Here is an 8,181-nt window from a genome sequence, read left to right on the forward strand (position 1 = left end):
GATGCGACAAGCAACGCCTTCACAGTGGGGACAAAGAAGACCTGCAGGCCGTTGTTTGACAGGCTCAGCTGGAATGCTATATGTTTAAATTTGCACAAATGCATGTTAATGTGTACTTCCTGACTTATGCACATTTAAAGGCCATGCCATCTCCAAATGTTTTTAGAATTCAGGATCTTGATCATTTAATATGGAAATAGTTCTGATTTTTCTCAATTGTTTTAGGGCTGAAAAAGTGACAAAACATCTAAAATAAGAGTATAGATTCAATATTTGTTCACCTCAGAAACACTCAGGCAAAATATTTTTCTTACAGATAAAATATAAGAATTACATCTATGCCAAACTGCTTTTAATCTTTGAACCAGCTTCCCATGCATCAATTTATGATCGGAGTCTAGCCATTGAAAAGATTTACAATGAAACTCAGAGCTCGGTATCATCAGTAATTATATAGCAGAATTGTAGCACTCCAGTCTAATTAGGAAAAGGAAGGTGAGAAGGATCTGCAGTCATTAATTTAGATCATATTAACTTCATCTTAATATATCAAACAATGGTGCTTGTGAATATGCTGAGGTGCCAATGATGTGTTTCTAAAATTGAGATAGTATTTTGTGTAAATTCAACTGGAATTTGTTTTTACCTGTTGAGTCATTTTCTTAAAATATGAAAAAACTGATTTCATATTTACTTTCTTACAATCTGGAAAAAAAAGACAAAGTTGTCAAAATGTGTTGAATGTTTAGATAGGTTATCTAAATATGTGCCCATGACTAGTTCCACCACAAATTGGCAGTTTTGCAACCACACCTATTTGTTCACAATAATCTATATAGCCTGTATTGCGATAAACTGGTAAAATCAATGTTAATGCAAAATTTGTTTCTTTTCTACATGGTCGTGTTTTTTTTTTCTTACTTTAAATAGTTGAGTTTTCACATAATTACCTGCTCTTCCCAAGTAATTACTTTCACCAATAACATTTTTCCTTGAAGTTCAATCATTGAAATAGCATGAAAACACTTTCTTTGCGACTTTTGCAGCAAAAAACGGCAACCTCAATCACTTATAACAACCTCAACTACAACACTGCAATACTACTGCTGCCCTTAAAACAGTGCACAACCAGGACCACAACAGATGATAGGACATGTGATTTGAGCATTTTGTGCTTACTCGACAATACACCTTTTCTAAATTATGAATGAGCTGAACAACAAGCCTATTTTGTCCCAGATGATACTCTGGTTACATCATGAGAAACTGTGCACACTGACCTGCACTGATGGGAGAGCAGCTGATCAACTTTTTCTGTGCCAATCAAATGCCCACTAACAATTGCTCTATGTATGTTTTAAGAGTGGACAAAACAGGGTCTTGAATTTTAAGGAATTATCTCAAAATGTATTTAGAATAAAGGTTTTATATGTTAAATATATTTTCTCTCAACTCTGAAAATTACACACTAAATAATTTTAAAAATTATTAACCCATATGTAGGAATTATTATCACTGTGCCATATGCTACACGGTAGAGACACATACTGTACATAGTTGCTGCAATTAAGTGTGCTGCCTGCAGGGGAGGTCTGCACCCGTCTTAGCACAAAACAAAGAAGTTTAACACATTCCTTAAGTGGAAGCATTCCACATGCAAAGTCTCATTAGGATCTGTAAATCAATAATAGGATTTTATGGGGTGGTGAGTATTTTGATGTTCCTATTCATCCATTTTCTAATAATTTAAAGAGAGAAATATTAAACAAAGATTAAATGTTAGTCTATAAGCTGAAGCTGTCATTGTAATTATTTTTGTTTTAAATTACCTCCTTGTTTTCTTTTATTTGTGATACTAATGTTTCTCTAGCCCCCATTTCCAGTGAATAGCCAGTTTAACAGGCATGCTTTCTGTCTGTATATCAAGGGCAAAACGTTCTCTTAGTCTCCACTAGATTGGTTTAAGAGGGGAAAAAAGAAACTCACTTTCTGCTAATGATTTTTCCTTCTTTTGAATAGCTGGAGTGTAATTCCCTAACTGTTCCAACACAGGCACAGTTATTTCATTGTTCTTGCAGCCCTTTCTCTAATTGTGGCCATAAAGGAGAGATCCCAGTGTTTTCTTTTCTTTTTTCCTCTTCTTTTCTTCTGTTTTCTTTTCTTTTCCTTTGGCTTAGTTAACAAGATTCCCACCAGTATTTCAGTGTCAAAAAACGAGACCATACCGCTAAGAAACACAGTCCATCACTCATCTGAAAAAGTTCATTAAATATTACATTTTAGAAATACTCTTAGTGTTGCAATTTTTTTTTACAAGATCTGAACCTCAGAAATCCACCCCATTCATTTTTTTGTGGGTCAACTAAAACACCTTTGACCGGTGAGACACGTCTGCTGTGTCTTTGTCCTTTGCAATCTGAATTTGAGACTTGTCCATTTTTAAAAGTTAAGGTCTGCAGATCCTGGTGTGATCCTGCTCAAGGAGGACTGAGTTATGTGAACTTAGTGAATTGAAATAATGTCTAGTGATGCTGAGAGAAATGCAGGATTCAAGGAATCCTGGTAGATTGTTGATTTGCAACAAAAAGATAGAAATTCCTCACTAAAATCTGGTGTTTTTTTTTCCCATTTCTTTGATCCTTTGTCTGAGAAGTGCATATTTTCTATGAGAAAAGGATGTGTCTGTTTGCTGAAACTTATAAAAATAGCTTTTAAATAATGTGCATATGAGATTTTATGAAGACATTTGTGGGTAATTACTAAAGTTTGCATTATTGGGATGTTACCACAAGTTAAAAGCCATCTGATGCTCTGTTTGTTTTATATTGGAGTATAAAATGTTATCTATATTTATACAGTTTAAATGTACAGTTAAAATGGTCTCAGTGATCTTCTTCAGTTCTGACTCATTTGTCTCCATTCATTGACCGTTTGTATTTATCCTCCGGTTCACGGATCAGCAAAGTTCTGCCTGCAGCTGTTGACCTTTGCCAAATCTCTTGGCAATTAAAGATCACTCAGCATGACTATGCGACTTCTCCCACACTATTACCAAGCAGCTGATAGCATCTTGCAAGTGCAGTGGAATATAATGTGTAACTAAATGAGGATTCCTCCACTCAGATGTGTGACTGCGAGGCCTAACGACCACGCACGCGAGCCTGTGCTACAAGTTGGAGCTTGGCAGATGAGCGGCAGAGTCTAAAGCTCTTTGTGCCTTCAGGATCTCCCCGACTCATTCTTATTCATACATGATCAGAGGGGAAGCAGGCAACTGAGATTAGCTACAGATCAAAAGCGCTGCCTAGCACCACAGCTCATGTTTTGTGGATTTAGGCAGCCCCAGCGCAGAAGCATTGTATCGTGGCAGTTGTGCGCCACTGTTTTCTGTCCTCAACAGTGCTCAGGGGGCTTGAAGAAAAGAGTTATCATACAAGTGGGGGGTTCCACGGCTGGAAATCTTCCAAAGTTAAACAATAAAGATTAAAGATCTAAATAAAAAGAAAAAAGGCGCAAGCAAAACATTGCAGAAGTGGGATTCGCACTTTTGTAGGTGAAACAGCTTCCATATGTGTAATTGGTCTTGGGTTAGTATTAATTTGTTTGTTTAAAAAATGGAATGTGCTTGGATTGCGACAAAATTTGTAACACAAAAGGATTTGGAATCAATGGTGATCCGCAAATAACCATAAAATTAAGTAATTCCGTTCATTCTTTAGAAGCTGAATGAAAACCAACACCAACCAATCAGCAACCTGCTTTCATGAAGCCTATTCATCTTCCAATAAACTTATACACATCAGTGGGAATCTCAGAAAAAGCTCAAAACAAATAAAAAAAAGTTTTTTTTTTTAATTTTACTTAATTTTTATTTTACTAGGAAGTCCCTTGAGCTAAAAATCTCTTTTTGAGGAAGATACATTGAATCAGAATGGAAGAAAACCCAAATAAAAAGAAACACAGCTAAGATAAATCTGCTATAAGACCTTTTTCTAACCTTAAAAATTAAAGTTTTTTTTTAACAGATTCCACTTTCTTTTAATACTATTTATAATAAACATTCATGAATAATTACTGAAAACAACAAAAACTACCAAGGCTTGAATTTGTAATAGCAAGATGAGGAGTTTCAAAGGCAGAGATGGAAAGGGCTAAGACTTAGAAAAAAAACGTTCAGGTCCGTGGATCAATAAAAATCAGGATTTTAGGGACAGAAAAGCAAATAAGTGAAGCATGCCATCCTAGTTAGGTTAACAATTCTAATGTATTTGCAAATTTCATGATTATATGCAGCTAATCTAAAAAAAAAAACAAGACATGACAATTTTCACAGAAGTGTGGAGGAATTTTCTTTTTAATTTGTTTTGTATAATTGTGGGGATTAATAAATTGCTCCTTATGCCTTGTGGGGAGCAGGGTGCCATTGGAAATACCCTGTGGCATTTACCAGGTGCATTTTCATAAAAGGAAATGCTGCTCCCAACCTTTAATAAAATTAGCAAAATAAGAAAGAGTACTCGCAGACGCAAGATTTTTTTCTCATTGATGTCCATAAAATACAACTGTATTTCCCTGAAGCTCACAGAAAGTTAAGATTAGTTGGCACAAAGTGTATGTACTTTCTTAATAGTTACCTTAAACAATGCAAAAAAATGATTGTTTTCTCTTTCTGACTCCCCTATAGTCTGTTTTCACATCATACTTAATGATCTGTATCTGTATGATTTGACCTGTTATAGAAAGAAACACCTCTTCAAGCCAATTACAGCATGGTATGCTTGAACATGCTTTAGCCCAGAATTGTGGGACTGTAACTTTAAACTTAAAATGACCTAAATTCAAAACTGAGGTGAGCATGTGTTGACTTTCAAGCTTTGTTCAAACCGCCCTTGACAATCCCTGTTAAAGAGGCCACTTCCAATGAAAAGTCTATGTAAGCGCACGTTTTGGGCTTTCATGTTCAAAACTCATACATTCTCGCATAGCCGTTTACAGTATATGTACAAAAACGCGTAGCCATTGAATGCACATTGCCAGTTAAATAAGGCCAAACTTTGACCCTTCGGGACTGATCAGTGACATATGGATGCCGTTGTTTTTAATTCACAAAAGTGCCACTTGATTAATAATCATAGAGGAGAATCAATTGGGGTTTGTGCCTAGTGTGATTTAAAGTACCGGTATATGACACAAAGTCTTCCATATATTGGAATAGAGCTTTGAAAGAATAAAGGCTGGAGCAAGATTTACGACATTTGCATCACCCTGACATTTCACACCAATCCTCTTCCAACCTTTGGTGTCTGAGATGTGCTAGTAAACAGTAGAAAGGGAAAAGAAGAAGAAGAAGCCCCTCCTTGCTTGTCCAGTGTGAACACCGTGGGCTGATCAAATGTCTGGTGTGTAAAGTAGCTCAAGTCTTTTGCCAGCTGCTGTTGCTTTCAGTTAACCTAAGTTGATAGTGTCATGTGTGCTGGATCAAAACATATAAAGACTAATAACAAAGATTCTATTAAAATGAACATTTCATTAAGATACTTATTATTGACCTCTGGCTTAAAATTATCTTATAGAATAAAAAGCAATGTAATAAATAAATAAATACATACTATATAGCCCCACAGTCTATATGTATGAGTTTTCAATATTGTTGTAGTATTTAAATACTAATTTGAGCTGTTTTAGTATGTTGTTTCATGCAGGAACTGTCCACAAGTGACAAGTTTATTAATGCTTTACAAAATTATGTCCCCGTAATTTACAAATATAGCTGTCCTAGAATTATATTAAAAAGAATCTACAATTGTAGATGTTATGGTAATTGCCTATTATGCTTGATGCACGTACAATGTTTAACGAGATATTAAAACTATGTGTCATCATCCTTATAGATGTCCTTACCACCAGCCCTTAATACATACAGTTACTCATGTTCTTATCTTCTCAAGTACTCATTTACAAAGTGAGAAGTCATAAGTGAAAAGTAGTACACGAAGGGAGATCTTTGGAGAATGTAAAACCCAGGATAGGAATTAGACACATAAACATGGAATGTTTTAAGACCAAAATGATTTAGGAAAAATTAGCATTAGCTAAGAGTTTAACTTTAATATTTAATATTGTTCTAATGAAGCAAATTGCAGATGTTATTAGTTAAAAACACTTTACTTTAAATTTTTTGAAAAATCTGTTTGAAGGTTTAGTGGGTAATTCTCAAAAAGGAGTATAAAGTTAAATTTAAACCTTTTATCTATCAAGACAGATATAAAAATAAAAGTAAAGAAACGGTTATAAAAGCATAGATTTAATGTGGAGCTTTTATCGGTCTCAATCAGCCATTCCTCAATTGGCTAAGAACAGTGATCTTTAACAGCTATGATTTGACTCCACCTTTGACTCTTATGCTCCACTTTGCCACTAGCAGGAAAATCACGTTTAATAACGGTTTGGAATGCCTTTTGGCCTTACTTTTATTGCTACAGAAGATTCTGCATGACAAAGACAGCTTCAAAATAAATTTAAGTACTGTTCAAACTGAGCAGCTCAAATATACAAATTACAGTTTAATCTTTTAAACATGTCATAACTCGCTGTGCTAAGTGAAGCATGAAATCTAGACAGACACAGGTTTTCGAATGACGCAATAAGATCTAGGCAAGAGGTGGAAAAAGGCAGGAAAAAGTGAACGGGAAAACTCACCAGTGCCTTTTTTTTTCCTTCCCCAGGAAGTTACACCCTGCAGCACCAGCTGAGGCCCAGCTTAATCAAATAGTTATAAAAAAGGAAAAAGAAAAGAAGACAGTACAAAAACAAAGGTAAACGGAAATCTACAAATTAAAAGTAGCTTCAAAAAATATTGCCTGCTTTAAATAAAAGCCAGACCAGCTGGCTTTGAATAGAAACCCCTGCTTGGGTAGCTTGTTTTCCCCCCAATCTCTGCTTGAACTGAATCAAGGTCTAGTTCTTTCAGACCACCCCTGACACCCCGACACCACTGTCCAAAGTGAGTCCACCTGCCTCTATCACTCTGGAGTAAATTTAGCCTTCAGAGGGATCAGTGTCACCCCTCCAACCCTTGATGCACACACTCAAACACACATGCCCCAAATGCTGTCATCTCTTGCAATGACCAGAAATACCATCCCCTTCGTGAATCCACAACTACCCTTTGCACTTTTAGCTTTCAAAATTCCTGCCTAAACTATGCTGGCTAGAACCTTTAATAATGTCACTATCGTATGTGCACATTGCTGCATATTTTCTTCACTTTGTGTATAAACGTTTTACTCAAAGTATGAAATATTATATTCCATGTGAAAACAAAGTTACTGCCTTTGCGTTTTTTCCTTCTTTTCTTACATGTGGTGATCAAGCATATCATAGTTGCCAAACCTTAAAAATAACTAAACTTTCTGGCATTTAATCTCCCTTCCTTTCATAAATGCACTTTATGTGAATCATAGATAAATTTGCCACTGGAAGAAATAAGTCAACATTGATACTATCTTTCAAACTATCAAATACCAGGTGCAGTGGTGTACACCTATAATTAGGCAATAATAAGCTTGTTTATCCGAGTAAATCCATGACTAAAATTTGCCTACAGTCTTGTTTTTTAAAGAACCATAATGCTCAGGAAATGTTGATTTGTCATTACAGCCAGATAAAAATCATACTTTTCCATCCAAAGGAAAACTTCAGTTTTCCTAAACTGCTGGCATCCCGACTATACACCATTTTTCTTTCTTAATGATACATCCCGTACACTGTACCAATCATCAAGCTTAATCCTAATATTATTTGAGTGGGGGCACAGGATAATTGTAATTTTTATCAGATATTTTCATTGCACGCTCTTACATTTCATGCCAGAACCCAATACATATTTATAATGACACAGTCTGATACACCCAAATTAGTGTTTTATATATCCCTGGTAAATTAACCAATTTATCTAAGTGGAGAGGGATGATATTAAGGAAAGATGAGTAGGGCATAGGTTGGTGTTTTTCCCAGAATACATCCAAAATCATGGACACTCTGTAGGGGTAAAGCAGTGGTGTCAGTGGCCCTGGTTGAAAGGTACTCATACTCCTGACAGTGAAATATGATTTCGATTGATCTTGTTGTATTGTTTACATGTTCCTGGGAAAAGATAATCAACTAATCTATTTATTTGAG

General features: G+C 35.5%; 1 protein-coding gene across 19 annotated transcripts in view; it reads right to left on the reverse strand.

The window, feature by feature from the left end:
* mef2c (myocyte enhancer factor 2C) overlaps positions 1 to 6,985 on the reverse strand; it is a 68,602-nt gene extending 61,617 nt beyond the window's left edge. For 3 of the 19 annotated variants that reach the window (XM_011479274.3, XM_011479271.3, XM_011479277.3), the window contains exon 1: positions 6,700 to 6,985. The gene's annotated coding sequence lies outside the window, so the exon portion shown is untranslated. The remainder of the gene's footprint in view (positions 1 to 6,699) is intronic. The other 16 variants (XM_011479269.3, XM_011479268.3, XM_011479270.3 and 13 more) reach the window with 10 other exon arrangements.
* Between the last annotated feature and the right edge of the window lie 1,196 nt (positions 6,986 to 8,181).

Source organism: Oryzias latipes, chromosome 9 (genome assembly GCF_002234675.1).
Source record: "Oryzias latipes chromosome 9, ASM223467v1".
Classification (NCBI taxonomy): Eukaryota; Metazoa; Chordata; class Actinopteri; order Beloniformes; family Adrianichthyidae; genus Oryzias; species Oryzias latipes.